Source organism: Hyla sarda, chromosome 3 (genome assembly GCF_029499605.1).
Source record: "Hyla sarda isolate aHylSar1 chromosome 3, aHylSar1.hap1, whole genome shotgun sequence".
Classification (NCBI taxonomy): Eukaryota; Metazoa; Chordata; class Amphibia; order Anura; family Hylidae; genus Hyla; species Hyla sarda.
Genome location: NC_079191.1, coordinates 58,980,797 through 58,999,353, shown reverse-complemented (window position 1 = coordinate 58,999,353; position 18,557 = coordinate 58,980,797).

Genomic DNA, 18,557 nt, shown 5'->3' with positions numbered 1-18,557 from the left:
TAAAAATCCCTATCATCTATATCTCAATGGGTTCCATTTTTTCTTTTGTTCTTTTTTCTAATGCGGTTTTATAATCCCTGAGACAAGTAGTTCTGGCCCTAGAGTGTTAGATATATTAGCGTCTGTAGCATGTATAAGGGACATGTTATCATACCTGTGTCTTTTTATAGGTGATTGATGCCCGGTGAGAGGGTGAAAGGGACCTATACCCCCATCAGCTGCAGGAAAGGAACAAAGAGACAGGTAATTAATATTTATATTAATTACTGATAACAATCAGGCTAGATACAACATCTAAACCTGCAAAGATGTCATAGTCTCTACCTTATACATGAAGATATATGTGTTTTTAATAAGTATATCGTCTATAGACAGCTTCTTATATAACACAACTGTGTCTCAGGTACAGAGATTGGGAACATTTATGATTTCTAATATCTGTTTTTTATTTGTAGTAATCCCTTTTTCAATAGACAGACCGCAGATTTAATACATAACTGTACTGTAAAGAAAAATCTATAAGTTAATGTAATAAATCACATACTATAACTGATTATTGCCATTTAAAACTATGAAAAAAACATTATGTTGATTATAAAACAGAAATACAGAATGGAGACAACCATCTGTGGCTCAAGCTCGACTGCCCCTTTCTTTGAGTGGCCCCTCAATGTTCTGGAAACGGGTGGAGGACATTGTCTCCATTAGAATGGGTCCCCCTACGATGCTTCGGCTGTTAATCTGAAGTGCATTCTGTGCTTTGGAACCTCGGGGGCAAACTGTATTTCTGTTATTAATTTTTAGTTTAGCAATTCCCACCGCAACATGGTTAACCTCTATCCTAAATTTCCGCTCAAAATTGATAAAAGACATTCCAAGAAATATTTTGCCAAATAAAAATATATAAAATATTGATGAAATTGATAAATAATAATAACAACAAAAATAACAGTTTTTGAATAAAAAACAAATAAACAATAATAATTTATAAAATATTTTGCTCCTGCCCCCTTCCCCCAAAAATAAAAAAACATATATTACCCTTAAAATTTATGAATAAAGAAACAAAAAATAACACATACCCCAAACATTGCAAACACAAAACCCCCAAAAACCTAACAATAGTGTCTGTCAACATCATCCTGGGAGGGATAATACACTGCACTACAATAGAAATAAAAATCCCTATCATCTATATCTCAATGGGTTCCATCTTTTCTTTTGTTCTTTTTTCTACTGCGGTTTTATAATCCCTGAGACAAGTAGTTCTGGCCCTAGAGTGTTATATATATTAGCGTCTGTAGCATGTATAAGGGACATGTTATCATACCTGTGTCTTTTTATAGGTGATTGATTGTATTGATTGATTGATTGAGTGTATATTGTTCAGTGTATATAAAGTTGTATAAGTGTATAGGACCTTCCTGGGTCATGTGATACTGTCATGTGATGTACCCAGAGTTCCCTGGGTACAGGACCTACAGGTTTTGCAACCAATGTGCTGTAATCCAGCCTCCTTAGAATATAAGGGGCTGTAGTCTCTAAATTCACTTAATTCCTGGCACTCAAGCAAGCACAATCAGCATATACTACTCAATTCATCTCAGCTAGGCCAAAGCCTAAAGAACCTGCAGCCACTTCAAAACATGAGTTATCAAGCTATATCTACAAATTCCTAGTGACTACTATTCAACTCAAGCATACAATTAGTAGCACAGTGGCCGGCAGAAATCTCAATACTACAAGTCCCAGCAAGCCTGCAAGGTATCCTGCATCCCGGTTGCCTCTAGGGAAACTGCATCATTGTAAAGACTGTTCCATGAGAAGTAAAAGTTCCAGTTATCTCATAATTCCTGCTGTGGACATTCCATTATTTCCTGCCGTTTTTGGGCTGGTTGTCGGCAGGGCCTTCTACAGAAAACAATCGCACCCTGGTGTCACGACAAATTAGGGGTTAATACCACCTTACCCCACATTGTTAATGCCACCAGACCCTGCAACACCATTGCCTCACCCCGCTTACCACACTTTACTTTTTTGAGACTTTATTGGTTTGGGTCTCGCTTGCTTCTCTCCGCTCGCTGTAGTCGACCATTTTTCATTTTATTTGGGATGTCCTAGGTGTTTGCCAAGTTTTTGTTACAGTGGGTCGTAAAAATAAAAAATTTAAATTCTATTGTAACTCCTGATTTTTAATTTTTACAAGGGGTTAACGCAGAAAAAGCACCATAAAATTTGTTACCCAATTTCTCTTGATTCTGGAAATACCTCATATGCGGATGTAAGTTGGGGGCCATGTTGCCTTTACACAGCCCCCATGGTGTCAGAACAGCGGTAACCCCCCACAAGTCACCCCAGTTTGGAAACTGCACCACTGCAATTAACATTTATACCTCACTTGCATTTGACAGATTTTTGGAAGATTGCTTTGCATCCACATATAGGGTATATCTGTACTTGGAAAAAATAGGGTTACAAATTTTGGGGGACTTTTTTCCTTTTGCCCCTTATGAAAAAGAAAAGTTGGGGGTTGCACTAGCATGTTAGTGTAAAAAAAATATTTTTTTTTACACTAATATGCTGCAGTTGACCCATACTTTTAATTACCACAAGCAGTAAAAGAAGAAAAAGACCGCCAAAATTTGTAACACAATTTCTCTCAAGTACTGATATACCCCATATGTGGACGTAAAGCGATCTGTGGGCACACAACAGGGCTCAGGAGTGAGAGAGCACCATGTTCATTTGAGGCCTAAATTAATGATTTGCACATGCATCCTTGCAGAGGTTCTAAAATAAACGCAATAGTAAAAACAACCACATTTGACCCCATTTCGGAAACCACACCCCTCAAGAAATGCAACAAGGGGTGCAGTGAGTATTTACACTGCACTGGTGTTCAACAAATTTTAAGAACAGTAGGCTGTGCATATGTAAAATTTTATTTTTCATATTACGGACCACCGTTCCAAAAATCTTTCAGACACCTGTGGGGCGTAAATGCTCACTGCACCCCTTGTAATATTACTTGAGGGGTGTAGTTTCCAAAATGTGGTCACATATGGTATTCCACCCAAATCTCACACAAAATAAACTAAAATTTATTTATGTAAGAAACACTTTAAAGTAGGTAAATTTCCATGACCAATAATACTGGTATACAAGGAGTAAATATATACCACAACACAAAAACTGGATATTTTCTGATCTGCGGCGTCCTCTTTCCTTTTCTTCTTTGTCTGGATCAGACCTCCATGTCGATCTCTTACCATCTGCAGGGCAAACATGTCAGACTCCACATTTTTTCAGTGTCCTCCCATCTATAGGCCCACAAACTGTAATAATCCCCTTCAGGTAGGTAGGTAGCCAGGTAAATAGGTAACTAGGTAGGTAGATCAGGAAGCCAGATATGTAGGTAAGTGACTAGCCAGGTAGGTAGGTAGGTAGGGGGCTAGCAAGGTAGTTAGGCAGCCATATATGAAGGCCAGACATGTACATAGTTAGGTAGCCAGGTATGTAGGTAAGTAGTTAGGCATCCAGGTATAAAGTTATTTAGCCCCCCCTTCCCTGTTGGTATAGACAGCGGAGTTAACCTCCCCTTACCTGTAGATATAGACAGCAGAGTTAACTCCCCTTCCTTGTAGGCATAGGCAGCAGAGTTAACCCCCTTCCCCATAGGTGTAGGCAGCAGATTTAACCCCCCTCCCCTGTAGGTATAGGAACAGAGTAGATCCCTCCCCCTTTCCCCATAGGTATAGGCATCAGTTAACCCCCCCCTTTCCCCATAGGTATAGGCAGCTGTTAACCCCCCCCCTTTCTCCATAGGAATAGACAGCAGTTAGTTTCCCCCCCCCCTCTCCCCATAGGTACAGGCATCAGTTAACACCCCTCCCCTTTCCCCATAGGTATAGGTAGCAGTTAATCCCCCTTTCCCCATAGGTATAGGTAGCAGTTATTTTTTTCCCCTTCAATATTTCTTTATTGAAAAAATGTATCATTTACATTTTAATAAATAACATTTTATACATTGAATTTCAAGATGTTGTCTTTTTTCCCACCCCCCTCCCCTACCCTCACCTTTCTCCCCCATGACATATCTCCCCTTACTGGGTGGACGGGAGGCAGAGGGACAACACATTCTCATTCTATTAATATTTCCATTATACTATATCAATTCATTTTCTTTTCTCTTTGCTTTCCCTTCCCTTTCTCTCTCTTTTCTTTTCTTTTTTTTTTCCATTTTAGATCTTTTATTTGTATCTTCCCAATTATTTCTACCCGCTTTTATTCTTGTGTCCCCCTGATTCCCATCCCCCTCACATAATAATAATGAAATAATAATAATAAAAAAACCTATAATTTCTTTCTTTTAACCAAATAACCTTCCTGTCACCTCCCTCCACTCCCATACCTCTGGTTTAGTTGGGGTCAGCCATCTCCTGATTATTAATAATCTAGCATAAAAGAGCATCATCAGTAGTTCCTTTCTTTCTTTTGTTGTTTTATTTACTTTTCTATCATCACCCAAGATAATCAAAGCTATATCATCTTTTATAGCATATTTAATTTTTCTCTCGATATCATAAATTATTGACACCCAATATTCTTGTATTTTTTTCACATTCCCATATAATATGCAGGAATCCCGCGTTTTTCATTTTACATCTTAGACAGTTGCCATTTTCCCTCCCACCAATCCTGAAGAGGAATTTTGGTTTATAATAAATTCTATATACTATGTTCCATTGTATCAGTTGATGGTCTAAACTTGGGGAAATTCTTTTTATATTCCTGAATACAATCATCCAACCGCATTTATTTCTCTCACCTAATTCTTCGTCCCATTGTAGGAAGCATTTATCTTTTAAGTTATTTTTTTTATTTTTCATTATTTTGGTATAAATTACTGCCATAACTTTCTTTACAATTTTTCCCTCCTCCATTTTTCTTATAGTTTCAGTTACTTCCACTATCCGATTACCACTGTCTCTTAGTGACCCGCATATGGCACTTTTTAAACCCTGAAATTCCAACCACATACCTTTTCCTAATTTAAATTCTTCCTCTCTCCACTTTCTTAACTCTCCTTTTCTCCACACGTCTCTCAAAATGTTACATCCCCTACTTTGCAAGTTGTTAGCTTCCATCTTAGCTACCTCTTTCAAGTTTACATTATGCCAAATTGGCGCTGTCTCTAATATTCCCGTTTTTTTCATTTATTTTTTAAAGTTTTCCCAGGTTTTACAAATCCCTACTATTATAGCATTTTCCTTCCACCTCCCTTCTTTTAACTGGCCTGACTCAAGAACCTGATAACATTTTCGTATTTACCTTTAGTTTTTTCTTTGATATTTTTAAAGATTCCAAATCTCCTCCACTCCACCACATAGTACATCTGTCTTTCTAAAAAATATCCCTGTATATCAGGAAATTTAAGTCCTCCCTTCTCTCTTCCTTTACTTAAGTATTCTATTTTTATCCTCGTTCTTTTCCTTCCCCATATTAGGGCGTTTAGCATAGCTATTATCCTTCTAAAAATTCCTTTCTCGCACCAGATAGGGGCCGCTACGAAGATGTATAATAGTTTTGGTAGAATTACTGTTTTAATTAAGACTATCCTCTCTGCTCTCGTAAGATTCAGTTTATTCCATGTTCTTACCTTGTTTTCCAATTTTTTTTTATCAATGGGTATGTGTTTATTTTGTGATATTCTCCTATTTTCCCAGATATCTGTACACCTAAATAAGAAAAACGTTCTCCTTTATCCAGGATTCTAAGCTCCTTAATGATTCCCAGTTCTACTTTACCTAATGGAAGTAGCACTGATTTCTCCCAGTTTATAACCAAACCTGCATAGTTCCCATATTCCCCAATCACTTCCATAACCTTCTCTATGGAGTTTTCTAGCTTTTTCAAATATAATAATAAGTCGCCTGCGTATATTGATATTTTATCCCCATCCCCCTCCACTCCAAATCCTTTTATTTGCTGATCTTCTCTGACTTTAACCGCTAGGGGTTCGAACACTAGCGCAAAAAGTAGAGGAGATAAGGGGCATCACTGTCTTGTACCCCGGGTCACTAAAAAACTCTCTGATCTTTTCCCTTCTATATTTATTCTAGCTTCCGCTCCATTATATAGCATCTTGATCATTTCTATATAATCCTTCTGACACCCATATTTTTCCAGTACTCCCCATAGGAACTCCCACTCCACAATGTCAAACGCTTTACTTGCGTCAAGTGACATGATGGAGTGGGTTCCCTCTCTTCCCTCCACCGACTGTACTCCAGTAAGGGTCCTGTAGATATTATGCTTGGTCATCCTACCTGGGATAAATCCGCATTGATCTTCATGCACCAGTTCCCCTACCTTTTTTTCCAAACGCAATGCCAGAGCCTTCGCCAGGATCTTTACATCCGTGTTCAATAATGATATTGGACGATGTGATTCCATTTCTTTCTTATCTTTATTCGGTTTCAACAGTAATATTGTTTCTGCTTCTTTCATTGTTTCGGGTAAGGTTCCTGTTTTTAAAGAACTATTTATAGTTCTAAGCAGGGCTGGGATAAGGATTCTCCTAAATTTCCTATATATTTCAAACGGGAACCCCTCCGTGCTGGGACTTGTGTTCCCTTTGATCTGATTTAAAGCTTCTTCTAACTCCCTATGGGTCATTGGGCCCCCCGTTTCTTTCTCTTGTTGTATTGATGTCATAGCGAGCACTCCGGTCCCCGCCTCCGGACCAGAGCGCCCGCATTCTCGCCTCCTCTCTCCGGGATCCCGGCGTCTCCCGCTCGGACATACCGACCGGGAGCACGGGATTCCTTGTGTCGGGGATGCGGCTGCCGTGGCGGCTAGTCCCCACTCAAGCGCCGCGTCCCTGTCTAACTCACCCAGCACCTCGCTCCATATGCCGACTCGCTCTGCTTCTCGGCATGCGCGTCCCCGCTCTCTAGGGCGCGCGCACGCCGCCTTCAGTAAATTTAAAGGGCCAGCGCACCATTGATTGGTGCGCTGGCTAATTGTTCCCTGCTCCTTCCCCATAAAAGTTACCTGCCCCTTCCTGCCCTTGCCAGATCTTTGTGACCTAGTGCCTCTGAGAAAGCTTTCCATATTGTGTGTATTGCCTTGCCTGTTGCCGAACCCGTTGCTACCGCCTACTCGCCTTTGAACCCTTGCCACCTGCCCTGACCTCTGCTTCGTCCGACTACGCTCCTGCTGCCTGCTCCCTGTGTACCATGCCATATCAGCTGCCAGAGAGGTTGAGTTGCTACTGGAGGATACGACCTGGTGGTTACCGCCGCAGCAAGTCCATCCTGCCTTGCGGCGGGCTCTGGTGAAAACCAGTAACCACTTAAAACCGGTCCTCTGGTACAACCCGCGCCTTCCCCTCTCTGGTCAAGAGGATCCACTACCAGTCCTGCCGGTAAGATCCGGCCATGGATCCCGCTGATGTTCCTCTGCCAAACCTAGCGGACCTCACCTCCATTGTGGCCCAGCAAGGTCAGCAGCTAGCCCAGCTAACCGCCATGCTGCAGCAGCTCCTGCCGTCTCAGCAACAGCCAGCTCCTCCGCTTGCATCTGCTGTATCTCCTCCGCCCGCAGTTGCCACCGGTTCCAGAGTCCGCCTATCCCTGCTGGACAAGTGTGACGGAGATCCCAAGCAGTGCCGAGAGTTCCTGTCACAGTGCTCTCTCCACCTCGAGATACTGTCTGACCAGTTTCCTTCCGAGTGAGCCAAGGTAGCCTTTATCCTCAGTCTGCTCTCCGGGAAGGCCCTGGCCTGGGCTACACCGCTATGGGACCGCGCTGATCCTGCCACCTCCTCCGTCCAGAGCTTCTACCAAGAGTTCCGGAATGTTTTCGAGGAACCTGCCCGGGTTACCTCCACAGAGACTGCCTTACTAAATTTGTCCCAGGGAGGCTCTACTGTGGGTGACTACGCCATTCAGTTTCGCACCCTAGCCTCAGAACTGAACTGGAACAATGATACCCTTTGTACCACATTTAAGAAGGGACTTAACAGTGAAGTAAAGGACGGCCTGGCTGCACGTGAACTACCTTCCACCCTTAGTGACCTCATCTTGTTGGCCACTAGAATCGACAAGCGTTTCGCCGATAGGTACTCCTTCTCGAAAAAGGAAACGCTCAACCAAGATGCTACCCTCCTCTGACTCCCGTTTTTCAGCGTCTACCTCAACCTCTCTCCGGGCCTCCAGCCGTGGAAGCCATGCAGGTGGATCGTTCACGCATGACTCCGCAAGAACGAAGCCATTGCAGATACGAGAACCTGTGTATGTACTGTGCCAGTACTGAGCACTTCCTGCGAGACTGTCCTCTTCGTCCACCGCGTTCCAGAAAAGCTTGCACCTAATAAACATGGGAGAGGCGTTGCTAGGTGTGGATTCCTCCTCTCCACATCTCATCATATCCGTGCAGTTGTTCCTCTTGGATTCCGGTTCAGCCGGCAACTTCATTCACGCCTCCTTGGTTGACAAGTACCGCATTCCGGTTGTCCGCCTAACTAAGCCTCTTTTTATTTCTACGGTTAACGGTGAGAGACTCTCTGTCACTGTGCAGTTCCGTACCCTGCCACTGCAGATGGATATTGGAATTTTTCATACAGAGACTCTAGAGTTCCTAGTCCTTCCCTTCTGCTCCTCCGAACTCCTCCTGGGTCTGCCATGGCTACAACGTCACAGTCTTGTTCTGAACTGGTCATCCGGTGAAACCTGCATTGGGGCCCCTGCTGTTCGGACCGGTGTCTCAAGCCTGCTCCTGTCAAGCGACTTTCGCAAGTTTCTCCGCCTCCAGGACTGCCTAAACCATATCATTGCTTTGCGGATGTCTTCTGCAAAAAACAAGCCGAGGTCCTTCCTCCTCACAGACCCTATGATTGTCATATCGACCTTATGCCTGGTTCCCTCCTCGGTTCCCTCCTCCCTTGCATAGACTACAGAGGACTCAATAAAATCACAATTAAGAACCGTTACCCTCTGCCCCTAATCTCAGAGTTATTTGATCGCCTACGTGGGGCCAAGATTTTCACCAAATTGGATCTTCGAGGGGCCTATAATTTGGTTCGTATCCGGGAGGGCGACGAGTGGAAGACCGCCTTTAACACAAGAGACGGTCACTTTGAGTACCTGGTGATGCCCTTCGGCCTCTGTAATGCACCAGCCGTCTTCCAGGAATTCGTCAACGATATCTTCAGGGACTTACTCTACTCCTGTGTGGTCGTATACTTGGATGACATCCTTGTCTTCTCCTCCGACCTGGACCAACACCGGGTCCATGTGCGACAAGTGCTTACCCGCCTGAGGAGAAATCGTCTATACGCCAAGATCGAAAAATGTCTTTTTGAGCAGTCCTCCTTGCCTTTTCTTGGGTTTCATTATTTCTACTCAAGGACTTCAAATGGACCCCACCAAGCTCTCGGCGGTTTTGGATTGGCCACGCCCCTCTGGACTCCGAGCCATACAAAGGTTTTTGCGCTTCGCTAATTATTACAGACAATTCATCCCTCACTATTCCACTCTGGTGTCCCCAATTGTGGCCTTGACTAAAAAGGGCGCTAACCCTAAATCCTGGCCTTCCCAAGCTGAAGAAGCCTTCCAGTCCCTGAAGGTCACCTTTGCCTCAGCACCGGTTCTCTCTAGACCTGATTCCACCAAGCCCTTCTCTCCCGAAGTGGATGCCTCCTTGGTGGGAGCCGGAGCCGTGCTCACACAGAAATCTTCAAAGGGCAAGACCTTAACTTGTGGCTTCCTTTCTAAAACATTCTCTCCCGCGGAGAGAAATTATTCCATAGGGGACAGAGAACTGTTGGCTATTAAATTAGCACTGGAGGAATGGAGACATCTTCTTGAGGGAGCCACCCATCCTGTGAATATCTTTACGGACCACAAGAACCTGGCCTATCTTCAGTCTGCTCAAAGACTAAATCCTTGTCAGGCTCGCTGGTCTCTGTTCTTCGCCCGTTTTAATTTTGAGATCCATTTCCGTCCGGCTTCTAAGAACATTAGGGCAGACTCTCTGTCTCGCTCTTCTGATGTGGCGGGCGACGAGTTAACACCTCAACACATTATCCCACCAGAACGCCTGCGGAACTGAGCCATCTTCCTCCTGGCAAATCCTACGTACTTCCACGTCACCGGGTGCAAATTCTCAAGTGGGGCCACGCTTCTTGCTACTGGAGGATACGACCTGGTGGTTACCGCCGCATTAAGTCCATCGCCTCTCTGGTCAAGAGGATCCACTACCAGTCCTGTCGGTACGTGACAACCTCTCATTCTTAACCACTTTTCCCCCAAGGTCACCGCTCCTTCTCCTGTCACTGGGTCCTCTGACGTCTTCTCGGTAAAAGAATGCCTCGCCTCCAAGGTCGTCAGAGGTAAAAAAAAAAAAATTGTTGACTGGGAGAATTGTGGCTCCGAAGAGAGGTCTTGGGAGTCTGATAACAATATCTTCAACAAGGAGCTCATCCATAGGTTCCAGGGCTCCAAAAATAGGGAGAGACCTAAGGGGGGGGGGTACTGTAACACCGAGCGCTCCGGGTCCCGCGGCTTCCCCGGAGCGCTCTCGGTGTTCGGCTTGTAGCAGCGCTCTGGTCACTGTCCCTGACCGGAAGCGCTGTCCCCCTGCCTGCGGCGGGGATGCGATCCGCTTGGTGGGCTGTCCTCGCCCGCAGGTCGCATCCCAAGTGACTTACCAGTCGGGTCCTGCTGTGTCTTCCTCTAATTGTGTCTTACACTAATTGGTGCCTGGCCCAATTAAGTTAAATGCATAAATACTCACTTCCTTTTCCTCCCCTTGCCGGATCTTGTTACCTTGTGCCAGAGAAAGCGTTTCTTGTGTCCCTTTGCCTGTGTATCCAGACCCTTTGCCGTTGCCCCTGACTATGAAACGTTGCTGCCTGCCTTGACCTTCTGCTACGTCTGACCTCGCCTTGCCTTGTCCCTGTGTACCGCGCCTGTCTCAGCTGTCAGTGAGGTTGAGTCGCTATCGGGTGGAATGACCTGAGGGTTACCTGCCGCAGCGAGTCCATCCCGCTTTGCGGCGGGCTCTGGTGAAAACCAGTAACCTCTTAGATTCCGTTCCCCTGGTATGGCCCACGCCATCGCCTCACTGACACAGGGGATCCACTCCTGAGTCCTTCCTGCATACCAGTCCGGATCCTGACACCTGGCTACCCTGTGGGAAGCCCATAAATTTGTAGTCATTGCATTGCTCTGGGATCCTGCCTCAAGAAGGATGCTTTGGCTCTCTCCCGGGATCTTAAGGCAGAGATTCGTAGATTAGAGGCATTGTTACTGTCCTCGCCCTCCCTTTCAGTCTTGCGGAGGCTAGTGGCTGCCCAGGCTCATCTGTGGGCCTTAGCCCTCCATAAAGTGGAGCGTCTCATACTGAGCATCTTATACTAAGCAGTGGTTTTATGAATGTGGTAATAAGGTCCACAGTATGTTGGCTCGGCACCTCCATTACCGTGCTGCTGCCCAGTCTCCCTCGGCTCTCAGGAACTCTTCTGGCACTCTTCACGATCACCCGGATGATGTCTTCCTTCTCTCTATTCCCTCCCCTCTCAACTCCAGTCTGACCTGATGGAGTGTGATCTCTCCTTTCTGTGGGCCTGTGACCTGCCATTCCTGTCAGCTACTGATGGAGCCTCCTTAAATGCTCCAATCACCTTGCAGGAGCTTCAGGAGGTGGTTCAGTCCCTTCCTTCAGGGCGCTCTCCTGGGCCAGACGGGTTCACTTATCTCTACTATCGGACGTTTGCTTCTCAACTTCTTCCTTGATGGGTGAGAGGTCCTGCAGTCGCTTTTATATTCCCTGATCACTCTCATTCCTAAACTGGACAAGGATTGTTCAAGCTATCAGACTATCGCTCTCCTTAATGCTGATTTAAAGGTGTTTGCCAAGGTTTTTGCTAACTGTCTGTGCTGTTTTCTTCCCTCCCTTATTCATAAGTAGTGTTGCTCGCGAATATTCGCAATTCGAATATTATTCACGAATATCGCATATTTGCGAATTCGCGAATTTCGCGAATATAGCGCTATATATTCGTAATTACGAATATTCGTTTTTTTTTTTGTTTTTTTCCTTCACAGTACACATCACAGTGATCATCCCTCTCTGCTTCCAGCTTGTGTGGTGTAAAGAAGGCTGTAATACTACTGTGTGAGACTAGCGTGCAAAAATTCGCATATGCGAAAATTAGCATATGTTAATATTCGCATCTGCGAATATTAACATGCGCTAATCTTCGCATATGCGAATTTCGTATTTGCTAATTTTGTATATGCTAATATTCACATATGTTAATTTTCGCATATGCGAATATTCGCATATGCGAAAATAAAACGAGGGTATACCGAATATGCGAATATTTGCGAATATATGACGAATATTCGTCCATATATTCGCGAATATTCGCGAATTCGAATATGGCCTATGCCGCTCAACACTATCCATAAGCACCAGGTGGGTTTCATCCCCAGTCGTCAGGGTGCGGACAACACTAGGAGAGTGGTGGGTCTAATAGACTTGGTCAATCGGCGCTCGGAGCAGGCTTTGGTGCGGAAAAGGCCTTAAATAGGCTAGGTTGCGCTGAGGGGCCTCTACTCCTGCCCTACTGCCACTATCAATCTTCCTCATGTCACTTCCTCTAGCTTTCCTCTTTATAATGGCACTCGACAGGGGTGTCCGCTGTCTCCCCTGATTTTTGCTCTTTGTATTGAGCTTCTGGCTGCTCTAATCCAGGAGACCTGGATATCTCGGATTTGTAGCTGCATGATTTCAAAAGCTCTCTTTTTGTGGATGATGCTCTTCTTACTCTGACCCATCCCCTGACATCCCTTCCTAATCTCTACAGGGTCCTGCAGTCCTATGGGGTGGTCTCGGGCTATAAGGTGAACCTATCTAAGACATGGGCGATGCCCTTTAATCTCAAGGTGTTTCTCTCCACTCTTCTTCGGGCTGATTACTTCTTTAAGTGGTCTCCCTTTGCTGTTAAAGGGGTACTCCTGCTCAGTGTTTGGAACAAACTGTTCCAAACGCTGGAGCCGGTGTAGGGAGCTTGTGATGTCATAGCCCCACCCCTCATGACATCACGCTCCACCCCCTCAATCCAAGTCTATGGGAGGGGGTGTGACAGCCGTCTTGCCCCCTCCCATAGACTTGCATTGAGGGGGCGGGTCAAACGCTGAGCAGCGGAGGACCCAGCCAATTTTCACTGTAGGACCCGGCCACTTTATGAACATCTGATCACTTTCAATTTAACCATTAATAACTCTGGGATGCTTGTACCTTTCATTCTGATTCCGAGACAGTTTTTTCGTGACATATTCTACTTTATGTTAGTGGCAAAATTTTGTCGATGCTTGCATCGTTTCTTGGTGAAAAATTCAAAAATTTGTTTTTAACTTTGAAGCTGGACAGTCAGTGGCTGTCCAGAAATGCTGGGAGTTGTTGTTTTGCAACAGCTGGAGGCTCCATTTTGGAAACACTGATGTACAATAAGTTTTTCATTTTTATTGGGGGGGGGGGCAGTGTAAGGGGGTGTATATGTAGTGTTTTCCCTTTATTATGTGTTAGTGTATTGTAGTGTTTTTAGGGTATGTTCGCACTGGCAAAGGTTTACATTGAGCTTCCCGGGGACCGAAATTCCCATGGGCGTACGGGTACGCCCTGGGTCCTTAAGACCCAGGTACAGAAGGTGTATCCATACACCCTGGGTCCTGTACAGGTTAAGTATCTAAGTGTCCTCCTTACCCCTTGATAGTCTTCCTTTTATTCCACTAACTTCCCTCCTTTGTTCAGTGCCCTTAGGACGTTAATTATTTCGTTAATTAGGACGTTATATTTCATTTTTTGTCCGTATTGCAGCTGTTAAAATGATGGTCCTTCCCATGCTACTTTACATTTTTGAGACTTTATCGGTCTGGGTCCCGCTTGCTGCTCTCCGCTCGCTGTACTCAACCATTTTTAATTTTATTTGGGATGTCAAGCGGGACCGTTTGCTTATGTCCTAGTTGTTTGCCAAGTTTTTGTTACAGTGGGTCGTAAAAAAAAAAAAAATGTAATTCTGTTGTAACCCCTGATTTTTACAAGGGGTTAATGCAGAAAAAGCTCCATAAAATTTGCTACCTAATTTCTCTTGATTCTGGAAATACCCATATCTGGATGTAAGTCGCCTTTACACAGCCCCCATGGTGCCAGAACAGTGGAAACTCCCCACAAGTCACCCCAGTTTGGAAACTGCACCCCTGCAGTGAGCATTTACACTCCACTTGCATTTGACAGATTTTTGGAAGATTGCTTTGCGTCCACATATGGGGTATATCTGTACTTGGAAAAAATAGTGTTACAAATTTTGGGGGACTTTTTTCATTTTGCCTTTTATGAAAAAGAAAAGTTGGGGGCTGCACTAGTTGGGGGCAACACCAGCATGTTAGTGTAAACATTTTTTTTTTTTTACACTAACATGCTGGTGTTGCCCCATACTTTTAATTTTCATAAGCAGTAAAAGAAGAAAAAGACTCCCAAAATTTGTAACACAATTTCTCTCAAGTACTGATATACCCCATATGTGGACGCAAAGCGTTCTGCGGGCACACAACAGGGCTCAGGAGTGAGAGAGCACCATGTTCATTTGAGGCCTAAATTAGTGATTTCCACATGGATCCTTGCAGAGGTTCTAAAATAAACGCAATAGAATAAACAACCACATGTGACCCCATTTTGGAAACCACACCCCTCAAGAAATGTAACAAGGGGTGCAGTGAGCATTTACACCACACTGGTGTTCAACAGATTTTTTGGAACAGTAGGCTGTGCATATGTAAATTACATTTTTGATACTACAGACCACTGTTCCAAAAATCTTTCAGACATCTGTGGGGTGTAAATGCTCACTTCACTCCTTGTAACATTCCATGAAGGGTTTAGTTTCCAAAATGGGGTCACATATGCTTTTTTTTTATTGTTTTTTTTTTTTTTTTTTGCGCTTATGTCAGAAGCCACCCCTGAGCAAATCACCAATTTAGGCCTCAAATGTACATTTGCTGTCTCCTGAGCCATGTTGTGCACCCACACAGGGACGTGCACAGACATTTTGAAGGGCAGGGGCTCAAGTAAAAAAAAGAGGGCACTTTTCATAAATTAAAAAACGTCTGCCAGACTTAATGGGCAAACGTACTGCGGCCCAGGGACACAGTGGACTCCCGCCGGGCCTCCTCGACATTCCTATGCCCATAAAAGTTGGTGTTTTTGTAAAATCGAGTCAAGAACAGTTTCTATGAAGGTATGCCATGTGTATATACACTTTGGCTGTGCTGTCAGTCTTATTTACAGAAAACATGTGACAGCTGCCCTATAATATACTGTATTATAGAGGAGATTTATACAAAACCTGTGCATAGAAAGAGCGGTGCAGTCGCCCATAGCAACCAATCAGATCGTTTTGCAGAGGGCTTTTCCTCTGCAAAGGTTTTAATAAATCTCCCCCTATATGCCCCCACCTGAGCTCTATATGACAGAACCCATCACCAATAACCCAGCACCCATCACCAATCACCCAGCACCAATCACTCAGCACCCATCACCCATCTCCAATCACTCAGCACCCATCAACCATCACCCAGCACCCATCACCAATCACCCAGCACCCATCACCCAGCACCAATCACCCAGCACCAATCACCCAGCACCCATCACCAATCACCCAGCACCCATCACCAATCACCCATCACCCATCACCCATCACCAATCACCCAGCACCCATCACCAATCACCCAGCACCAATCACCCAGCACCTATCACCAATCATCCAGCACCAATCACCCAGCACCCATCACCAATCACCCAGCACGCAGCACCAATCACCCAGCACCAATCACCCAGCACCCAGCACCAATCACCCAGCATCAATAACCCAGCACCAATCACCCAGCACCAATCACCCAGCACCCAGCACCAATCACCCAGCACCAATCACCCAGCACCCATCACCCAGCACCCATCTACCAATCACCCAGCACCCATCTTATGCAGGAATCTTCTCACAGCCCTGGTTCTTACACTGAAGAGATGGACACCTCACTAATATATACGTACAGTCTACAATATACTAGAGTTGGCAAAAAAAGAATTATAAGTATACAAAGACGTCCATGCATAGCACAGCATACAGGATGGAGGCAGGGAAGCTCCGCCTCCATTGCGCACAAGACTGACTTCGCATACTAGCAATGTGGGGCAATACCTAGAAAATGGAAAGACCAATTTTTGTATACTGCACTGTAACCTAGTGCATTGGGTTTAGTGCGAATAAACAGCCTGTCAGTTTCCCTTTAATTATATACCTTACCCCCCTTAATGATCTATATACTGTGCCACCATTCATCTATTGATTCCCTATATACTGTGCCACCATTAATGAACTATATACTGTGCCACCATTAATGAACTATATACTGTGCCACCATTAATGAACTATATACTGTGCCACCATTCATCTATTGAATCCCTATATACTGTGCCACCATTAATGAACTATATACTGTGTCAGCATTAATGAACTATATATTGTGCCACCATTAATGAATTATATACTGTGCCACCATTCATCTATTAATTCCCTACATACTGTGCCACCATTAATGAACTATATACTGTGCCACCATTAATGAATTATATACTGTGCCACCATTCATCTATTAATTCCCTATATACTGTGCCACCATTAATTAACTATATACTGTGCCACCATTAATGAATTATATACTGTGCCACCATTCATCTATTAATTCCCTATATACTGTGCCACCATTAATGAACTATATACTGTGCCACCATTAATGAACTATATACTGTGCCAGCATTAATGAACTATATACTGTGCCACCATTAATTAACTATATACTGTGCCACCATTAATGAACTATATACTGTGCCACCATTAATGAACTATATACTGTGCCAGCATTAATGAACTATATACTGTGCCACCATTAATGAACTATATACTGTGCCACCATTAATGAACTATATACTGTGCCACCATTAATGAACTATATACTGTGCCACCATTAATGAACTATATACTGTGCCACCATTAATGAACTATATACTGTGCCACCATTAATGAACTATATACTGTGCCACTATTATTTAACTATACTGTGCCACCACTAAGGGTGCGTTCACACGTGCATATTTTCTGCTGCAGATCTGCTGCAGATTTGCTTTAGCAGAATTCTCTACCCATTGTCAATGGGAAGCAAAATCTGCAGCAGATCTGCAGCAAAAATAGGCACGTTTGAACGCACCCTAAGGATCTATACACAGTGCCAGCATACACAAAAAATATAATGTTCCAATATAATGAAATATATACTGTGCTTCCATAAATTCCCTATATACTGTGCTTACATTCCTCCAATAATTCCTTAATAATGTGCTTCATACAATAAATACAAGCACATAACATAAAGGCACATACATTACATAGGTCATATACACACATACAGTACATAGGTAATATACACACATACAGTACATAGGTAATATACACACATACAGTACATAGGTAATATACACACATACAAAGAGACACTGACACATACATACAGGTACAAATATACATTAAGAAACATAAATACACAGACACACATATAACATGGAATATATATTAAAATATACAGCCGATAAGCACATCATACATACAGGTACACACATACAATCACTCACAGATATATACACACATACATACATACATACACACACACACACACATACATACACACATACAGATTCACTTGCTTATATACATACACACATACATAGATTCACTTGCTCATATATATACACACACACACATATACATACATACACACATACATAGATTCACTTGCTCATATATATATACACACACACATACATAGATAGATTCACTTGCTCACATATACACACACATATACATACCAGTGGCGTTGCGACCCGGGTGCGGCCCTAACCTAATGGGGTGACACCAAGACGCTCCGCAGCACCCCCCTCCCCAGCTACACTGACACCCCCCTACTGTGCCCGACCGGCCTCCCATCCGTCAGCACCCCCCCGCCTTCACCTGCGCTGTGTGTGTGCAGTGCGCCCGTCCATCAGCAACCCCCCCCTCTTTCAGTGCGCCCGTCCGTCATCACACCACCCCCCTCACCTTCACCAGCACTGTGCCCGGCCTCCGCTCCCATGTCTGCGCCGGCCTGACGTCACACCGTATGGCCGCGCAGGGGGACGTCAGTTACGTCACTCGCAGGGCGCCCAGTGAGAAGGATCGCTGCGCTGGATGGGTGAGTGTGTGTGTCTGTCTCTCTGTCTGTCTCTATATATGTTTGTGTGTGTGACTCTGTGTGTGTGTCTGTCTGTGAGTGTGTGTGTCTCTGACTGTGTGTGTGTTTGTGTGTGTGTCTCTCTGTGTTGTATGTGGTTTCTTTTTTGTGTGTGCGTGTGTGTGTGTGGGGGGGGGGGGGGTTGAACCAGTGATCTAATGTGGGGAG